The following is a 21390-nucleotide window of genomic DNA, read 5'->3' as shown; positions in this document are numbered from 1 at the left end:
CTCCATACTGTTCTCCATAGTGGCTGTATCAATTTACATTATTCCCACCAGCAGTGCAAGAGGGTTCCCTTTTCTCCACACCCTCTCCAGCATTTATTGTTTCTAGAGTTTTTGATGATGGCCAATCTGACCGGTGTGAGATGATATCTCATTGTCGTTTTGATTTGCATTTCTCTAATGATTAATGATGTTGAGCATTCTTTCATGTGTTTGTTGGCGATCTGTATATCTTCTTTGGAGAAATGTCTATTTAGTTCTTCTGCCCATTTTTGGATTGGGTTGTTTGTTTTTTTGTTATTGAGCTGCAAGAGTTGCTTATAAATTTTGGATATTAGTCCTTTGTCAGTTGCTTCGTTTGCAAATATTTTCTCCCATTCTGAGGGTTGTCTTTTTGTCTTGTTTATGGTTTCCTTTGCTGTGCAAAAGCTTTTAAGTTTCATTAGGTCCCATTTGTTTATTTTTGTTTTTATTTCCATTTCTCTAGGAGATGGGTCAAAAAGGATCTTGCTGTGATTTATGTCATAGAGTGTTCTGCCTATGTTTTCCTCTAAGAGTTTGATAGTGTCTGGCCTTACATTTAGGTCTTTAACCCATTTTGAGTTTATTTTTGTGTGTGGTGTTAGGGAGTGTTCTAATTTCATACTTTTACATGTAGCTGTCCAGTTTTCCCAGCACCACTTATTGAAGAGGCTGTCTTTTCTCCCCTGTATATCCTTCCCTCCTTTAAAGTTATTGATTTTTTCATGCTGTAAGTAAGAATTCAGGATAAAAATTGTAGAAAATATTAAGATATATCAATTAATTTAATCTTGATTACATTCATGAAGATGTTACTTTTGCATCTTATAACTGAAGAATTTGGGAAGGATTAAATGGCAGTGACCTAGACCATCTTTGCTGGTAGGAGGCAGAACTAAGCCTGGAAAACAGACATGGGCTGTTTTCTACTGCCCCACAGTTGCCGTAGAAAATGCTAAGTTAAAAATCTGAGCAAGAATAAATGAAACAACTGTGAATTTTATGTGATCCTAGACATTGCCCCAGCTCATGTACGATGACACTCTACACAGGTTTCATGTTTCACTTTTAATTTTAGGTTTGTGCCTTTTCTGAGCAGAGAAATTCCTGAGGGGTGAGATGGATGCTGTGTGTACACACCTGTACAGACGCACACCACCTTTCACTGGCGATTAGAAGTAATAAACGTTCAAATTTATGTTCTAAGACAAATTTAAACTTGAGTCCTTATAGAGGGAAAGATAGGTTAGTAATCCATCACAACTCTAACTCAAGATCAGTTTAATCTGCTGTTAGTTACCACCATTTTAAAGGTGTTTAAGGGTAACTCTCCAGACGGATAAATAATCTTAAAACATGTATAAAAAGATCAGAAATCTAGTGTGATAAAATACAGCATAGACAAAATATTTTATAAGTTTTATAAGTTCAGAGTTTGGCTCCATTTGAAATTTGTATAGCACACCTGGTTTCTCTTCTCAATATCAATGTAAGATACTTCTGAGACTGATTGGAAAAGCGTTTTTGAGTTAGTGCCCTAGGAAGGGTTACTTTATTTTTATGATTTGTGAATGACTTGCACTATGTTAGAATCAATAGCAAAGTTGTCTCTGAATGACAGAATTGACCAGTCACTTTTCTCTTTAGGCAAATTAGATGGAATAACTTAAGGAATTCCTAGAAGTGCCTCTGTTCAGAAATCTAATTGTCTTACCTGTAATGCCCACCGTTCAAGTTTTATTTGTGCTAAGCATTGGCCTGGTTTAAGATGGTGCTTAAAAAAAGTAAGTACCCCTAGAAAGGAAATTAAATCTCAGGTAAATGCGTTATTGTGTTTGTCATTCATTCATGTTCACTCTCTTATTCCTGTACCATTTTTTAGAATGCATGTTTATTGAGGTATAATTTACATACAGTGAAATTCACTCCTTTTAGGTGTATTGTTTGATGAGTTTTGACAAATAATATGTGGTCATATGACCGCTGCCACCACTAAGATACACGTTTTCATCACCCCCCAGAAGTTCCCTCTTGTCCTCCTGTTATCTGTCTTCACCCTCCTTCCCCAGGCCCTGCCAGCCACTGACTTAATTTCTCTCTCAATAATTTTATGTTTTATAAGCTAGCTACTTACAATACCTGGTGTTAGGGATACAGAGGCAGTAAGATCTAGTCCCTGCAGCAAAAGATCTTGTCGAGTGGTGGAGACAGGCTTGTCAACAGAATATTACCACAGGGTGAAAGTATTACAAATATACAAATGACATAGTTTGGTAGCACAGAAGACATACAACTAACTTTGTGGATATTGGAAAATGCTACATTAAGGAGATGATAACTGAGTTGGGTCCTGAAAGGATGAGTTGGAGTAGGGCAAACAAAGAAGATGGGATAAGACTTCATGACTGGAAGCAGTAGCTGCACATAGGCACTAAATTATGCACATTTCTGTGTCTTCTGAAAAGGGGATGAAGGTAAGTGTGGCTGACAAAGATCTGTTCAAGGTATTCATAAGGGTCAACATTCTCATCCTCCTGCTTTTGTACCCCAGCTTTAGGCATCCCTTTCCTGGATGCCTGAGTTAATGAAATAATCTATCATTAACACTTTGTCAGTGGTTGTTTCTGCCATATGTTGTTAAAGTTTAAATTTGACTTTAAATTACGTAGTGAAAGCCTTGAGTTTGAATCATCAGCAAACCAGTAAGGAGGTTAACTGAATTTGCAGCGTTTGAGCTTGAGACAGTTTTTTGTATTGGAGAACATTTCTTGCTTTTACAAAAATAATACCTAAAGACCACTTTTATGTAACAACAAGAAGTCTTAACTTGGTGTCAATTTGTTCTTCCTGTCTTCCTTTCCCCCACTTATTTCCTGTTTTAGTTAGGAATGCTTTTGCTGTAAGAAGCAGAGAAACTAACATGGCTTCAATCATAAGGCCATTTATTGTTTTCCTTACAAGAAGTCTCCTAGTTGTTGGTCTCAGAAGTGGTCAAAATATCGTCAAGGACCCAGATTTTCCTAGCTTCTTCTCCAACATTCTTAGGATTTCATCCACATATTATCATCTTATGGTTGTTTGTCAGAAGGCTGCGCAATTCCAAACACCACATCCACATTTACAGCAAGAAGAGAAGGGGCAGTGCAGTGAGCTCTCTTTTGTCACTTATCTCCTTATTAGAAAGCCACTCAGAAGATTGCCCTGATCAGTTGATTGAACAGAACTGGGTCACATGTCTACCCTTAGATCGAAGGGAGGCCTGGAAAATGAGAATCTGGTTTTCCTAGCTCTGTAGTAGAAAGTGACAAAGAAAAGGGGGTTGGGGGGACTAGAAATGCTTTTATATTGCCAATCGACAGTATTTGCCACGTATCCCAACAGTCTTTTGATTCATGTTTAGTACAGGAAATTACTACCCTTAAATTCAAGAATTTGGGGTGTTCTGTCTGCAGTACCTCTTCTGCTCCCACATCTTCCTATCAAAATCATTAGATTCTTCAACACCATTTCAGGTGCCACACTTATTAGCCTCAGTTGGATAATATCCCTCACGTCTTTAATTCCTCCTCCTGTTTTATTTATTTAAAATTATTTATGTATTTATTTGGCTGCGCTGGGTCTTAGTTGCGGCACGGGGGATCTAGTTCCCTGAGCAGGGATCAAACCCTGGCCCCCTGCATTGGGAGCACGGAGTCTTACCCACTGGACCCCCAGGGAAGTCCCTCTTCCTCCTGCTTTAACCCCACAACCTGGTCTGCCAGTCTCCAATCCATTCTCCAGAAATATCACATCAGCTTTACACACTTATGTGGCTCTCCGTTGCTACAGGAAATGGTACAACATCTTTAACATGGTTCATAAGATTCTGTGTTCTGGCCCTGGCCCTTTGAGTTCCTCTCCAGTCTCATCTTCAGCCATGACCCTCCTGCCCTCACTGCAGTCATCCTGAACTTTCAGTTCCTCCTGTGCACCGTTCTCCCTCTCCGTTCCTAGCCTTTACACAAACTGTTCTCTTGCCCTAAAAAACTGTTCCTTGCATTCTGGTGATGTCTCGACCCACGTCATTTAGCTGACTGACTTTCATGCCCTCCCTCAATCATTCTCAGTGTTCTTAGATCATACAGTGATTCCCTATCAGATTCATTATCACACTGTATTATAATTGCTTATATAATTCTCTGTCACTGCTCATAGATTCTAAGCTGCATGTCAGAGCCTATTGAAGCATTCTTCGAAATGGATGCTCTATAAATATTTTGGGAACAAAGGAATGAATGCCTTGAGCTCAGGCTGAAATTCACCAAGTTTAATTGGATTAAATGACAAATAGTTAAGAAATACATAAATGTACTTTTAACAATTTGATATACAAACACTTTTAATATTGCACTTAGGATTGAGTTCTGGGATTAAATTATAGGGGGAAAATAGGTATCAAAATGTAATTGGTTAAATGTGAGCTTTTAGTGAAAATTCTGGGAAAGGTGTGTTAACAGCATAATCCCAAATCTATTTTTGCCATATTCAGCCTACATAAGTGAAACTATTTAAGTGTACTTATTTACTTGATGAAGGATTTCAAAAGTGAAGGGAAAAAATCATTATTCCAGCAATGATTTGTCATTACAGGTCTGAACTGCCAGAGGCACCAAGCCACCCAAAATCTGTATAGCATGAGTCACAAACCAAACAGGTCTTACTGTGTCTGAATTCCGGTTCCTGATCATGCAGTTAACTGTGAATGTGACAACATTTTGAGATAAAAGAACTGATTCTGCAAGGGACGTTTCATCTCACCCATTTCTGTAACTTAGGAAAGAGAGTCATAGAATATAAAGGTAGGTTAAAATAACAAAGTAATTCGCAATTAATATGTATTCATATCTAAAGAAGCTCTAAGCAATAAAAAAATTTAGAATCATTTAAAATTTTATTTATTTATTTTTGGGTGCGTTGGGTCTTCGTTGCTGCGCCCGGGCTTTCTCTAGTTGTGGCGAGCAGGGACTACTCTTCCTTGCGGCATGTGGGATTCTCATTGCGGTGGCTTCTCTTATTTTGGAGCATGGGCTCTAGGCGCACGGGCTTCAATAGTTGTGGCACGCAGGCTCAGTGGTTGTGGCTCAGGGGCTCTAGAGCGCAGGCTCAGTAGTTGTGGCGCACGGGCTTAGTTGCTCCATGGCATGTGGGATCTTCCCCGACCAGGGCTCAAACCCGTGTCCCCTCCATTAGCAGGCGGATTCTTAACCGCTGCACCACCAGGGAAGTCCCTAGGATCATTTTTAAAACAATTTTCTCCTCAAAGCATTTTATATTCCCTATAAGATAAGGAGCAACTGGGCCTATGGATGGATTCTGTTGTGGTGCATGATAGGTGCACAAATATTTGACTGGATTGATTGGCTCAAATGGGTATAAGGAAATCTAGTTTCTAATCCCAGCTTGGGCTGCATGAAAGTAGATAAATCACTTAACACTAGACTAATAGATATGTAAATTGTGTGGTATATTAGAAAGTGATCATTGCTTTTGGAAAGAAAAGGGTAAAGTAAGATTGAGAAGATCAGGAGTAGGGTGGGTGTTTAGGTGAGTGCATATGCTTGGCATATATGAGCCTTCAGTAAAATACTGTCTACCATTATTATGACTTTGGTTCTTATCTGAAAATGAAAACATTAAGTTGAGTGATTCCTAGTGCTTGAAAAAATATTTGTGTTCCATTCATTTCAGGATTTTGTGGCTAACGGGCTCTGTTGCAGACTTCTAAGTTTTGCGAAGTTATTGTACTTCTATTTGTTGCTTAAGAATTTTTTGTGTTTGTCTTCCTTGTGATTTCTATAAAACAGTATGGCTTTAATAATTTAGGGATTATTTTTAAAATACACTGATTTGTTTAAAACAAACTCAAAATAAAAATTTTAGTGCATTTAAGAAAAAAATATGTAACAGTATGAGATAGTAGTTTTTTTGTCAGGCCAGTTTCCTTTGAATCTTATCTTTTTGGTCATTGATTCATGATTATTTTAAGTTTTTCAACAAATACTGGCACAGAGCCTCATTCTAACAAATTCCTGTTTGAAATTGACATAGTTATCATTATTGTCTTGGAAACAAACATTTGCAGCACATATGTTAGGACCTGTCCCCAAAGACTGTTGAACGATTAAAAGTAGGTGTTCTGCATTGCTGTAAATCGTAAGCTAGAATCCATATGTCAGTCCCAGATGAGTTTCTACCTGAATATTAATTTTTTAAAAAATGAAATAAGGAAGAAAAAAAGAGACATCCTTAAATGTTTAAACCCGCTTAACCGTCTATAGTAGAGGACTTGAGAAAGGGTGATATATAGCAATCTTACTTGTTTCTATAGCAATCTTACTATTCCTTTGCTTGCACAAGTATCTAGAGTCCAGCAAAGGAAAATGTACAATAGTTCAAAATACTCTAATGTTCTAATAATCGTCCACTCTTCATCCTCTTTTAGCCGATATAAATTATACTTTTATGAGTTCCAGAAGCCTTGGTAGAAAATTTTCAATAACTTAAAATATATGTGTACTATTACCCACATAACAAATTATCCTCCAAACAGAGTAGGTTAAAACTACAAACATTTACATTGTTTCTGAGAATCAGAAATCTGGAAGTGACTTAGCTAAATGATTCTGGCTCAGTATTTCTCATGAGAAAGCAATCAGGTTTTTATCTGAGGCTGTAGTCATTTCAAGACTCAAGTAGGACTGGAGGATCCACTTCCAAACTCGCTGATGTGGTTATTTGCAGGCTTCAGGCCCTTCCTAATGAGCCTGGCCATGGTAGATGGCATCCGCAGAGCAAGTGATCCAAAAAGAGGGAGGTGGAAGTGTCTTTTATAACCTCATATCATTCCTGTCATGCCATCACTTCTGCTGTATTCCACTGGTCCCACACACTAATCCTAGTACAATGAGGGTATGAGAACCAGGAGGCAGGGATCGTTGGGGGTCTTCTTGAATCATCAGCTACATATATATATATATATATGTAGTTTATTAGTTAAATATTTATATTTTTCAACCAATAATTAAGTCTACCCAGCTGACTGCCAGATTAGAGTCTAATGACTTTATTATACCAAACATTTTTTTGGTGGAGTATTTAGGCAAACAATTACTTCCAGCCCTTTTTACTGAGAGACCAGCTTTGAATTGGCTTTTCCCTTGCAGAAAGATTATAATACAACTTTGACACGCTCATCATTAAATTATCAGAAAAAATTTTTTAAAATATAGTCCTGAAGATGAGAAATAAAGGGATTTTATAATCTTCTAAAGAAATTATAAAGAAATTAAACAAACAAGAAGCTGAAATTAAAGAAATAGTAATAAAACACATTCGACAGAAAAAAAATTCCAAATCTTTTCTTTAGTGAGACCGTTAAAACAGAACCTGGCCACAGAAAAATGAAAGAAAGCAAAGGTATACAAGGTTAGACAAGAAAAGGAGATATTGCCATAGATCAGGAGGTAGAAAAGTATTGAGACCATTATGTGAGACTTTATGGCTACAAATTTGAAAACCTAGAAAAAATGGATTATTTATGGAGACCAATGGTTCTCAAAATGTAGCCCCTTATTCAACAGCATTAGTATCACCAGGGAACTTGCTAGAAGTAAAATTCTCAGACCCACTAAATCAGAAGCCCTGGGAGTGGGATTTAGTAATCTGTGTTTTAACAAGCATGCTGAAGTACAGGAAACACTGAAAAGAACAACTGCCATAAAGGTGATTGGAAAGGTGATTTAAACTCTTACATTAAACAAAGCACCCTGGATCATGTGAATTCACAGCTGTGTTTTATCTAACCTTTAAAGGATCCATCAATATTTTTATGAACAATTTCTTTTTTTAAAATATTTTAAAAATTTATTTATTTTATCTTTGGCTCCTTGGGTCTTCGTTGGTGCGCGCAGGCTTTCTCTAGTTGCGGCGAGCGGGGGCTACTCTTCGTTGTGGTGCACGGGCTTCTCATTGCGGTGGCTTCTCTTGTTGCGGAGCACAGGCTCTAGGCGCGTGGGCGTCAGTGGTTGCAGCACGCGGGCTCAGTAGTTGTGGCACGCGGGCTCAGTAGTTGTGGCTCTTGGGCTCTAGAGCACAGGCTCAGTAGTTGTGGCGCACGGGCTTAGTTGCTCCCCGGCATGTGGGATCTTCCCGGACCAGGGCTCGAACCCCTGTCTGCTGCATTGGCAGGCGGATTCTTAACCACTGCGCCACCAGGGAAGTCCCCTATGAATAATTTCTAAGCATTAAAAATATATTGGGGCAAAAAAAGAATGATGACAGAGGAGAATGTGATTGGGTGGTCACATAAGGATTTTCAGGAGTGCTGATAATGTTCTATTTCTTGACCTGAGTGGTTAGTAGTTATTTGCTTTTTAATTATTTTTAAACTGAACATATGTATGCATGTATAGATATGTTAACTGATAGATAATTTATGTTCTCTTCTGTATGTTTATTTATTCAACCCACATTTATTTAGTGCCTCCCATGTGGCAGACACTGTTCCAGGCACTTGGGATACTTCAATAAACAAAACAATGTTCTCTGTCCTCATGGAGCTTACATTATAGGGGGAAAATATTAAAAAAAAATAAATACAACAACAAATTATATCATATTAGAAGGTAATAAGTCTATGGAAAAAAATAAGGTAGCAGAGTTAAGGGGGACAAGGAGGGCTAGGATAAAGGTCTCATCGTTAAAATGAGATGCTATTAAAGACAGGAAGGTAAGGTGGTAAAACACGAGAGTATCAGGGGCAGTCACAGGGAATAAGTAGTAAAAAGCCTTGAATTACACACATGACTGATATTTTTAAGGAAGAGCAAGGAGGCCAGCATAACTGGAGCAGCGTGGGTGGCAAGGAGAAAAGAAGTTAGAGAGCTGACCGCACCAGCCATTTAAGTCCTTGTAGGCCGCTGTAAAGTTTTTGCTTTTGAACAGAGTATAATAGGAAGAAACTGTAGGATTTGGTTACGAGAAGTTATATGATCTGACTTATGTGTTTAGAAGTATCACTCTGCAGTACTGAGAATAAACAGAAGGGTAGAAACATGAAGACCATTTAGGAGGCTTCCACTGCATTACTGACCATTACAGTAATTTAGGCAAGAGATGTTGGATTGGACCAGGGTTGTAGCAGAGCAGGTGATGAGAAGTAGTTGGATTCCAGATGGATTATAAAAGTATAGCCAACAAAATACCTGGACAGAATGAAAGTGGGGTGTGAGAGAAAGAGAAGACTCAAGGATGCCTCATTGTTTCTGATCTGAACAACTGAAGTATGGAGTTGCCAGCAACTGAAATGAAGAAGGCTGCGGTGTTTTCGGGGAAGACAAATGTATAGCTTGCAATTAAAAAGTTTACAAAACAGAAATTGAGTCCCAGATGTAGAAAACAAACTTATGGTTACCAAGGGGGAAATGGGGGGAGGGATAAATTGGGAGATTGGGTTTGACATATGCACACTGCTATATATAGAATAGATAACTAATAAGGACCTACTGTAGAGCACAGGGAACTCTACTCAGTACTCTACAATAGCCTATATGGGAAAAGAATCCAACAACAAGTGGATATATGTATATGTACAACTGATTCACTTTGCTGTACACCTGAAACTAACACAACACTGTAAATCAACTATACTCCAATAAAAAAATTAATTAAAAAAAAGTTGACAAAACAGCATATATAATATTATCTATTTTGTACAATTATAAATGTACATACACACATATTTAGGGAGATGTATGAAGTGATGGGCTCACAAAAGGCTAATGATAGAAAGGTCCTTAAGTATCATTATGAAATAAAAATGAGAAGGTACAGAATATTAAGTACAGTAGGCTTATGTGTCAACAAAAGGGTGGGGAAAAACAATTTATATTTGTGTTTGCTTGTATGTGTGTGAAATACCTTTGTTAATTTACTGACACCATTAGTTACTTCAAGGAAGGGAAACTGGCCTAAAAGGCCAGGACTAAAAGGGGACAGGACTAAAAGGCAGATTGTTTTACTGCATACTGTTGTATATCTGCTCAACATTGAACCATGTACATGTGTTATCTGTTCAGAACTAATTAATTAATTAACATGTAAAAATCTAATTTCCATTGCTGGTGGAAATGAAAGGATGTATTGTTATATTATTGATAGAAATGTGAAATTATACAGCTTTTTTTCTGTAATGCAGTATGACAACATCAATTATAAATAAAACTACATATACATATTTATTTATTTATTTCAACTTGGTAATTCCACTACTGGGATCTATATTACAGAAACAAAATTCCAGTAAGTAAGAGCATAGTAAAAGAATGTTCGTTGCAGTATTGAAAATAAGATGACTGCTTGTATGCAAGAAATACAAAATGTAGGAAAGTGTCTCTATAACCCTATTTTTTAGCAAAACCACACATTCCCACTCGTAGATGTATGTGTATATTAGTATTGTATGTACATGTTTATATATATTTGCTTGTGATGACATGAGCATTGGAGACAAAAACGGAAGGCCATGTTAATTTGAGAAGAGGGGCGGTTAGAATAGTGGGTAGCACATAGACTGTAGAGTCCAACTGCCTGGGTTCAAGTGTGTCCCTGCCACTTACCACCTGTGGACCTTGGACAAGTTACTTTGTCATTGATTGTCTCAGTTTCCTCGTTTATTACATCTGAACAATAGTGTCTGCCATATGGGGTTGTTGATATGTATAAAGCACTCTGAACTGTTCCTGATAATGGTAAATGTGTAAAGTGTTAGGTCTGGAATTAGTATTCTGTAAGGTTGATTTTTGCTGCAAGATTAGGGAAGGATGTGGGGAGAGCAGCAAAAACAAAAGCAAAACAGTCAGCATTAGGGAAAAAACCTAGGGAATTTATGATTCAGTTAATGCTTTTCTGTAAAATTGCATATGTGTGTACGTATATACACAAAAAATGGTTGGCATTTTCTCTAATAAACATGATTTGTAAGAATAATGAGAAAAATAAAAGTAATTTTTATACATTGAAGGTAATTAATATATATTAATATATATTAAATAGCAGTTGTAGAAGGAAAGGAGTGTGCCACAAAAATCAAAATTCTGGAATGTATGGGCAAACTGGAAATGCCTTAGATCCTCACTTTCAGTAATTAGGTGGCTGATTGTGAAGAAAAGAATAGGTTAGTAATGTAGTAGAGTCAGTTTGATAATTTAAGGGTGGGCAGAATATATATATATTCCCGTTCATTAAAAAATCAGGACTGAGGGGCTGCCCTGGTGGCGCAGTGGTTGCGCGTCCGCCTGCCGATGCAGGGGACACGTGTTCGTGCCCCGGTCCGGGAGGATCCCGCGTGCCGCGGAGCGGCTGGGCCCGTGAGCCATGGAAAAAAAAAAAAAAAAAAAAAAAAAAAAAAATCAGGACTGATCTGAGATTCCTAGTGGGGGTTGGTTGATGGGGTTCTTTTTACTTCTTTTTTGTTTTGTGCAGTCAAATGTGTGCTTATACAAGAATATAGCAAAAGGAAATGGGAACTGAATGAGGAAGAGTGAATTTCCTCAGCTCAGATCCTGTGATAAAAGCACATGTTACATTGTATTCAACCATATATAAGCTTGTACCTACATATATTTATATACACATACATGTATATAGTGGATGTCATGGTTTATCAAAATTGGGTTTATAGAGATATTTACCTGCATTTTGCGTTTCTTATCAGAATTACTCCTGGAGTCCTTTGTGTGTCAATAGCTCTAATTCATTATTTTTAGTGATTGCATAATATTCCATGGTGCATATGTGCCATTATTTCTTTAAAGGAGAGCATTCCACAAAGAGAGTTTTAAAAAGGGTTGCTCTTACTCTTTGTCCTTGACCCAGTTGCACCTAGAAGCCCTGGCCAAGAGAACTCCCCGTGCATATTGATTGCTAGATAACAGATCTGATTATTGCTTTGAGATAGCTCTTTTTCAAGTGGGAAAAATGTCAAATATTTGGAAATAATAGCTGAAGTCCATAGGAATCATGATTTTAAGGATTTTGGAGGTTTCCTGGTTTTGAGAAACACCTTAAGGAAAAAAACAACAGCAAGCTACTCGATATTTGTAAAACACAGGCCTTATCTTGTTTTAAAGTTTGAAACTCTTCAAAGACTTCCATTGCCCTTAGAAGATCCAAATTCCTTAAAACAGCTAATTAGGTACTTGAAAACCTTTTTCGTTTTCTCTAGCCATATCTTCTTTGCACTCAATTCTTAAACCATTCTGAAACGTGAGAAAGTTACCTTGGAAGCTTGATGGTGTCACTCATTTCTGAACTTCTTAGTATACTTTTTTCTTTGAACTACCCTACTTATTAATAGCTTCCCTAATTTCTGTTCATTTTTCAAGTCTCAACTTTGACATCTCCTTCTTTGAAATGCCTTAGCCTGACTCCTCTACCTGTTGAGGTTGCCCTGCTATGTGCTCCTACAGTACCTACACTGTTTTAATTATTCTTTAAATTATATATTTTTCCTGGACTCTTACCTTCCAGAGGTAGTACATTTTCACTGCCTGTCATGTAAGAGCTGCTCAATAAAAATTTGTTGAATGAATGAATGCATTAAAAAGTAAGACTGCTAAGAAGAATGTAAATAAGGTTGGCTTGGAAACCTGATTTGGCCCTAGTATGTAGCAGTAAAAAAGCCCTGAGGAGATGAGGAGATGATCTGTCCAAATGGCTGAGGGACTCTTGAAGTTAATGGTTAGCAATCCATGCTGAAGATTTTAAGTCTTTGATGAAATGATTCAGCAGTATTTTGTAGTTAAAATAACCAATAGCTGCAAAATTTTGTAAGTATGGTCCAAACAGAGGTTAAAGTATTAATGTCACATTAAAATATTAGTATAGAGCAAAATTCAATACAACTGGTGTTAAATCAGTTAAATTATAGAAGTACAGGTAACATGAAATAAATTGTAAGGCAGTCTCCATGATAATGTTTCCAAGAAAAAAGATCGGACTGTATTATATCAAAATATCATAGTATTTTAAAAATATTGCTAAATCAAGTAGGTATATAACTGATTTACCACCTTCTCATGGTATGATTAATAATAATTTTTAATAGAGGATACAGGTTCTATAATATTTCATTACATATTTTATTAAATTGTTAAAATAACTCATATTTTTGAACTGTTAGTACATTTTCATCCTCTTAAACATTGCATGAATAAAAATTTTCAAAACGTTATCGATATGTAATTCACATTTCATATAATTTAAACATTTAAAGTATACAATTCAGTATTTTTTTAGTATATTCACAGGGTTGTGCAGCCATCACCACAATCTACTTTTAGAACATTTTCTTCTGCACTAAAAGAAACCCTGAACCCATTACTTGTCACTTCCCATCCCCTTCCCTCTTTCCTCCCGCCCTACGCAACAACTAATCCACTTTGTGTCTCTATAAATTTGCCTGTTCAGGACATTTCGTATAAATGGAATTATACAATATGTGTCTGGCTTCTTTCACCTAGCAAACTGTTTTTTAAAAGCTTATCCATACTGTAGTATGTATGAATACTTCATTCTTTTTTATTATCAAATACCACTCTATTGCTTGGTTATACCATATTTTATTTATCCATTCATCAATTGTTGGACTGAATAAACTTTAAAAAGCATGTTTGAGTAAATTACCCTAATCATTAGGTACTGTGAGAGCAGATCCATCTACACTATGGAATTATAACAAAAGCAATTGATTACCGAAATATCCTCTGACCTATGTTGGTTCAAAAGAGTTTGTGTAATAAAAATTTCTAGGAAGAATATTTTTCTTAACAAAATCTAGGATTCTACAGTTTCTGAAATATGCCACTTTACCTCACAGTGTTGATGTGAGGATTAAGTTATGTAATACAATGACCTGTTTGTAATGTTTTAGGTTCAGATTAGGAGCTGAAATGGTCCTATCCTTCAGCTATTTCACAGCGTCCCACTTCTGCTATTAACTGCACCAAATCCACTACTCTGATTCCTCCTTAGTTTTGTGATCCTTCAGTCCACTCCAATTTTTAGGTGTTTCTGTACTCAGCCACAATCTGCCTTCTCCACCCAGCACCGTGGCTCTTTGACCCTGCTAGAGAAGGTTGCATATAGTGCTGATTGGTGCCTCCAGAAGTATTTTATCTTCAATATTACTAGGGGAATCACTGCCAATAGAAAGTCCTTTTACAATCTTTGGACATTTTTCTTTTTCTTTCCTGTTTTCTTTGGCAACTGTTTCAAACATACTTCAAATGCTCTAATTCCTGTATGAATCACAATGAATCACATTCAGCAGATGACCTCACTAGTGAGAAAATTTGACTGATTAAGGAAGAATTTACCTCCTACTTTATCTACATTTAACTCCCCTCTTGTATTTCAGTGTTCTTGATCTGTGCTCTTGATTTCAGTATCTTCAAGGATCGTGTTTCTTGTCGACAACTTCATCACCTTCCTATCTATTTATACTCCATTAGCTCTTTTAATAGAAGTCTACACAGATTCTTTCTTCTTCTCCTGTTCACTTTTCAAACCACTGTGTTTAGGGATCATTTGTCCAAGAGCCTTGTGTAACCCTTCATCTGTTTCCCTTTCCTCATTCTCCTCATTCCTCCCCAAGTTGGGCACAGAAAAGCTAGTCTGTTCTTCCTTGACTCTCATCTGGGTGTTTTCCCCACTAAACTGTAAGGCAAGGATTTCTGGAGACAGCCGTTGTGTCTTGTTATTTTTGAATCCCCAGAGACCTTATTTGTTCTTGGCATATAGTTGCTAAATGGAACGTGGGGTTGGAGAGGGGAAATGGCCAAATCAGAAAGATGCTTAGCCTTCCTTAAATTAAATTTGTATGGTAAAATGTTATTAATATAAATATTTTAGAAATTGTATGCTGTATGGGAAGTTCAAAGAGAATTGTCAATGCCTTCACTGTACATGATATGTTTCTACTTATCAGAGTTATGGTATAGCTTTGCCTGATATTAGACAACAACAATATAGTATTATTAGTCTAATTTCAGTTATTTAATTTATTTTATTATTTTCTTTTATTTCTTTTTTTATTTTTTGGCCACACCACGTGGCATGCATGTGGGATCTTTGTTCCCCGACCAGGGATCAACCTGTGCCCCCTGCACTGCAAGCACAGAGTCTTAACCACTGGATCACCAGGGAAGTCCCCTAATTTCAGTTATTTAAAAAAATATTGTCCACAACTTTACTTCTTTAATTTGAATCTGGCATTTTCTAGGCAATTGGTTTTCAGTTGGGGATTCACATCACTTGCTGATGAGTTTTGGGAGGTCCCAATCATTATACAGATGATTAGGACCTACTCTAGACTTATAGAATCCTTTTACTTGATATTTTTGATATATTCTTGGTATATTCTGGAGCTATATGCTTGGTGTATTCATGGTATCTTATGTCTCAGAATTATTGTATATTCAAAGTTTTTTTCTTTCTTATAAAGATTATGTTCAGCCATTTTCATAAATTAGACGTAATATCCACTCTTCTTTGAAAATAGGTTAATCATTATGTTTATAGATATTTTGTCTAAAATATTTTTTCTGGATTGATTTTATTATCTTATTTTACATACCACAGAAACAACCAAATTTCTTTGTCAGTTGCATAATTCTTAAGAACTCTCATCTGATCTTTCACTTCAGAAAATTATTAGTAATAATTTAACCATAGTCATTTTAAATGTGTCATATACAGATGGTTTTTTGTTTTTCTCTAATGCTCCCCTGAAAGCTCTTACAATCAGCTACAGGCCTTAATACATCATCAGCAAAGGACTGTCTCAGTGCTCTGTGGAAAAAGATGATGGCAGGTATCATTGGGTACAGGCTTCTGGTGGCATTGCTTAAACAACTTTGGCACCATACCAATAGACTGAGTCAGGATTTCCAGAACTCCAGTCAAGAAGCAGAGGGTATATGAGACTGATAACCCTAGGTCAAGCAGTACAAGAATTGGTTACACAGGATTAAATGGACTAATGAGAGAAGATTGTAATGTTTATATGGAATATTGTTTATGTTTTAATGTTCTGTTTTTTGGATATATAAGAAACTGCTTTTTGTTTTCTCCTAAGCTATCTATAACTCATAACAGTTTAGTAGATTAACAGTACAGTAACTGAAATGAAAAATACACTAAAAGGAATCAATAACAGAATAACTAAGGCAGAAGAGTGAATAAGTGAGCTGGAAGATAGAATGGTGGAAATAACTGCTAAGGAGCAGAATAAAGAAAAAAGAATGAAAGGAATTGAAGACAATCTCAGAGACCTCTGGGACAACATTAAACGCACCAACATTTGCATTATAGTAGTCGCTGAAGAAGAAGAGAAATAGAAAGAGTCTGAGAAAATATTTGAAGAGATTATAGTTGAAAACTTCCCTAACATGGGAACGGAAGTAGCCACCCAAGTCCAGGAAGCACAGAGAGTCCCATACAGGATAAACCCTAGGAGAAACACAGCAAGATACATATTAATCCAACTAACAAAAATTAAATTCAAAGAAAACCTCTTAAAAGCAGCAATGGAAAAGCAAAAAGTAACATATAAGGGAATCCCATAAGGTTATCTGCTGATTTTTCAGCAGAAACTCTGCAAGCCAGAAGGATGTGGCAGGATATATTTAAAGTGGTAAAAGGGAAAAACCTACAACCAAAAATACTCTATCCAGCAAGGCTCTTATTCAGATTCAGTGGAGAAATCAAAAGCTTTACAGACAAGCTTTTTTAAATGCATGCTGATGTGACAGCTGTCACCTACAATCTAACAAAATTGTTTCGAATGAAGTTAAAGACAACTAAGTGCTACTAGAGCCATCTTACGGAAAAAAATGAAACTTTTGGCCAACTCAATAAATTACAGATAACTGATAGATATGCAAATTATGTCCTGTCTGGCAGAGATTTAAATGGCTTCCATCCTTTCCCTGTGGAAAAACGAATTTGGGTGTTAATAAGAGGTATTTGTTTTTCTCTTTCTGGCTTACTTCACTCTGTATGACAGTCTCAAGATTCATCCACATCTCTACAAATGACCCAATTTTGTTCCTTTTTATGGCTGAGTAATATTCTATTGTATATATGTACCACATCTTCTTTATCCATTCGTCTGTTGATGGGCATTTAGGTTGCTTCCATGACCTGGCTATTATAAATAGTGCTGAAATGAACATTGGGGTGCATGTGTTTTTTTGAATTGTGGTTTTCTTTGGGTATATACACAGTAGTGGGATTGCTGAGTCATATGGTAATTCTATTTTTAGTTTTTTAAGGAACCTCCATACTGTTGTCCATAGTGGCTGTATCAATTTACATTCCCACCAGCGGCACAAGAGGGTTCCCTTTTCTCCACTCCCTCTCCAGCATTTGTTGTTTGTAGAATTTCTGATGATGGCCATTCTAACTGGTGTGAGGTGATACCTCATTGTAGTTTTGATTTGCATTTCTCTAATAATTAGTGATGTTGAGCAGCTTTTCATGTGCCTCTTGGCCATCTGTATATCCTCTTTGGAGAAATGTCTATTTAGGTCTTCTGCCCATTTTTGGATTGGGTTGTTTGTTTCTTTAATATTGAGCTGCATGAGCTGTTTATATATTTTGGAGATTAATCCTTTGTCCGTTGATTCGTTTGCAAATATTTCTCCCATTCTGAGGGCTGTCTTTTCGTGTTGTTTGTAGTTTCCTTTGTTGCAAAAGCTTTTAAGTTTCATTAGGTCTCATTTGTTTATTTTTGTTTTTATTTCCATTACTCTAGGAGGTGGATCAAAAAAGATCTTGCTGTGATTTATGTCAAAGAGTGTTCTTCCTATGTTTTCCTCTAAGAGTTTCAGAGTGTCCAGTCTTACATTTAGGTCTCGAATCCATTTTAAGTTTATTTTTATGTATGGTGTTAGGGAGTGTTCTAATTTCATTCTTTTACATGTAGCTGTAGCAGTTTTCCCAGCACCACTTATTGAAGAGACTTTTTCTCCATTGTATATCCTTGCCTCCTTTGTCATAGATTAGTTGACCATAGGTGCGTGGGTTTATCTCTCGGCTTTCTATTCTGTTCCATTGATCTATACTTCTGTTTTTGTGCCAGTACCATATTCTCTTGATTAATGTAGCTTTGTAGTATAGTCTGAAGTCAGGGAGTCTGATTCCTTCAGCTCCATTTTTTCCCCTCAAGACTGCTTTCGCTATTCGGGGTCTTTTGTGTCTCCAAACAAATTTTAACATTTTTTGTTCCATCTTTCTCAAGATTGCTTTTGCTATTCGAGGTCTTTTGGGTTTCCATACAAATTGTGAATTTTTTTGTTTTGGTTCTGTGAAAAACTGCCATTGGTAGTTTGATAGGGATTGCATTGAATCTGTAGATTGCTTTGTGTAGTATAGTCATTTTCACAATGTTGATTCTTCCAATCCAAGAACATGGTATATCTCTCCATCTGTTAGTATCATCTTTAATTTCTTTAAACAGTGTCTTATAGTTTTCTGTATACAGGTCTTTTGTCTCCTTAGGTAGGTGTATTCATGGCTAGGACTTCCAAAACTATGTTGAATAATAGTCGTGAGAGTGGACATCCATGTCTTGCTCCTGATCTTAGAGGAAATGGTTTCTGTTTGCTAGTATTTTGTTGAGGATTTTTGCATCAATATTCATCAGTGATATTGGTCTTTAATTTTTTTTTTTGTAGTGTCTTTGTCTGGTTTTGGTATTATCAGGGTGATGGTGGCCTCGTAGAATGAGTTTGGGAGTGTCCCTTCCTCTGCAATTTTTTGGAAGAGTTTGCGAAGGATGGGTGTTAGCTCTTCTCTAAATGTTTGATAGAATTCACCTGTGAAGCCATCTGGTCCTGGATTTATTGATTTGAGTCCTCTCCCTCTTTTTCTTGGTGAGTCTGGCTAATGGTTTATCATTTTTGTTTATGTTCTCAAAGAACTAGCTTTTAGTTTTATTCATCTTTGCTATTGTTTCCTTTGTTTCTATTTCAGTTTTTTTGCTCTGATCTTTATGATTTCTTTCCTTCTGCTAACTTTGGGTTTTGTTTGTTCTTCTTTCTCTAGTTCTTTTAGGTGTAAGGTTAGATTGTTTATTTGAGATGTTTCTTGTTTCTTGAGGTAGGCTTGTATTGCTATAAACTTTCCTCTTAGAACTGCTTTTGCTGCATCCCATAGGTTTTGGATCATCGTGTTGTCATTGTCATTTGTCTCTAGGTATTTTTTGATTTTCTCTTTGATTTCTTCAGTGATCTCTTGGTTATTTAGTAGCGTATTGTTTAGCCTCCATGTTTTGGTGGTTTTTACGTTTTTTTCCCTGTAATTGATTTCTAATCTCACAGCATTGTGGTCAGAAAAGTTGCTTGATCTGATTTCAAGTTTCTTAAATTTATTGAGGCTTTATTTGTTACCCAAGATGTGATCTATCCTGGGCATGTTCCATGCGCACTTGAGAAGAAAGTGTAATCTGCTGTTTTGGGATGGTATGTCCTATAAATATCAATTAAATCTATTTGGTCTATTGTGTCATTTAAAGCTTGTGTTTCCTTGTTAATTTTCTGTTTGGATGATCTGTCCATTGGTGTAAGTGAGGTGTTAAAGTTCCCCACTATTACTGTGTTACTGTCGATTTCCTCTTTTATAGCTGTTAGCAGTTGCCTCATGTATTGAGGTGCTCCTATGCTGGGTGCATATATATTAATAATTGTTATATATTCTTCTTGGATTGATCCCTTGATCATTATGTAGTGTCCTTCCTTTTCTCTTGTAACATCCTTTATTTTAAAGTCTATTTTATCTGATATGAATATTGCTACTCCCCTTTTCTTTTGATTTCTATTTGCATGGAATATTTTTTTCCATCACCTCACTTTCAGTCTGAATGTGTCCCTAGGTCTGAAGTGGGTCTTTTGTAGACAGCATATATATGGTTCTTGTTTTTGTATCCATTCAGCAAGCCTGTGTCTTTTGGTTGGAGCATTTAATCCATTCACGTTTAAGGTAATTATCGATATGTATATTCCTATTACCATTTACTTAATTGTTTTGGGTTTGTTTTTGTAGTTCCTTTTCTTCTCTTGTGTTTCCCACTTAGAGAAGTTCCTTTAGCATTTGTTGTAGAGCTGGTTTGATGGTGCTGAATTCTCTTAGCTTTTGCTTGTTTGTAAAGCTTTTGATTTCGCCATAGAATCTGGATGAGAACCTTGCTGGGTAGAGTAATCTTGGTTGTAGGTTCTTCCCTTTCATCACTTTAAATATATCATGCCACTCCCTTCTGGCTTGTAGAGTTTCTGCTGAGAAATCAGGTGTTAACCTTATGGGAGTTCCCTTGTATGTTTTTTGTTATTTTTCCCTTGCTGCTTTCAATAATTTTTCTTTGTCTTTAATTTTTGTCAGTTTGATTACGCTGTGTCTTGGAGTGTTTCTCCTTGGGTTTATCCTGTATTGGACTCTCTGCACTTCATGGACTTGGGTGGCTATTTCCTTTCCCATGTTAGGGAAGTTTTAGGCTATAATCTCTTCACATATTTTCTTGGGTCCTTTCTCTCAGGTCCTTTCTCTCTGTCTTCTCCTTCTGGGACCCCTATAATGCGAATATTGTTGCTTTTAATTTTGTCCCAGAGGTCTCTTAGGCTGTCTTCATTTCTTTTAATTCTTTTTTCTTTATTCTGTTCCACAACAGTGAATTCCACCATTCTGTCTTCCAGGTCACTTATCCGTTCTTCTGTTTCAGTTATTCTGCTATTGATTCCTTCTAGTGTATTTTTCGTTTCAGTTATTGTGTTGTTCATCTCTGTTTGTTTGTTCTTTAATTCTTCTAGGTCTTTTTTAAACATTTCTTGCATCTTCTTGATCTTTCCTCCATTCTTTCTCCGAGGTCCTGCATCATCTTCACTATCATTATTCTGAATTCTTCTGGAAGGTTGCCTATCTCCACTTCATTTTGTTGTGTTTCTGGGGTTTTATCTTGTTCCTTCATCTGGGACATAGCCCTCTGCCTTTTCATCTTTTCTATCTTTCTGTGAATGTGGTTTTTGTTCCACAGGCTGCAGGAGTGTAGTTCTTCTTGCTTCTGCTGTCTGCCCTCTGGTGGATGAGGCTAGCTAAGAGGCTTGTGTAAGTTTCCTCATGGGAGGGACTGGTGGTGGGCAGAGCTCAGTAAAACTTTAATCCATTGTCTGCTGATGGTTGGTGCTGGGTTCCCTCCCTGTTGGTTGTTTGGCCTGAGGCAACCCAACACTGGAGCCTACCCAGGCTCTTTGGTGGGGCTAATGGCGGACTCTGGGAGGGCTC

The 21390-nt window shown here is 36.8% G+C and overlaps 1 long non-coding RNA gene across 2 annotated transcripts in view; it reads left to right on the top strand.

Moving 5' to 3' along the window:
• LOC114486551 (uncharacterized) overlaps positions 1-21390 on the top strand; it is a 187247-nt gene that overhangs the window by 12339 nt on the left and 153518 nt on the right. Inside the window, exon 3 of one of the 2 annotated variants that reach the window (XR_008617753.1) lies at positions 1666-1750. The exons of the other annotated variant lie outside the window; for it this stretch is intronic. This is a non-coding gene — a long non-coding RNA (uncharacterized lncRNA). Of the gene's footprint in view, positions 1-1665; positions 1751-21390 lie in introns of those variants that run through there. 2 annotated transcript variants of the gene reach the window in all.

The sequence above is a fragment of the Physeter macrocephalus genome, chromosome 7 (genome assembly GCF_002837175.3).
Source record: "Physeter macrocephalus isolate SW-GA chromosome 7, ASM283717v5, whole genome shotgun sequence".
NCBI lineage: Eukaryota > Metazoa > Chordata > Mammalia > Artiodactyla > Physeteridae > Physeter > Physeter macrocephalus.
The sequence above is the reverse complement of the archived record's forward strand: the minus strand, read 5'-3'. Positions and strand labels throughout refer to the sequence as shown.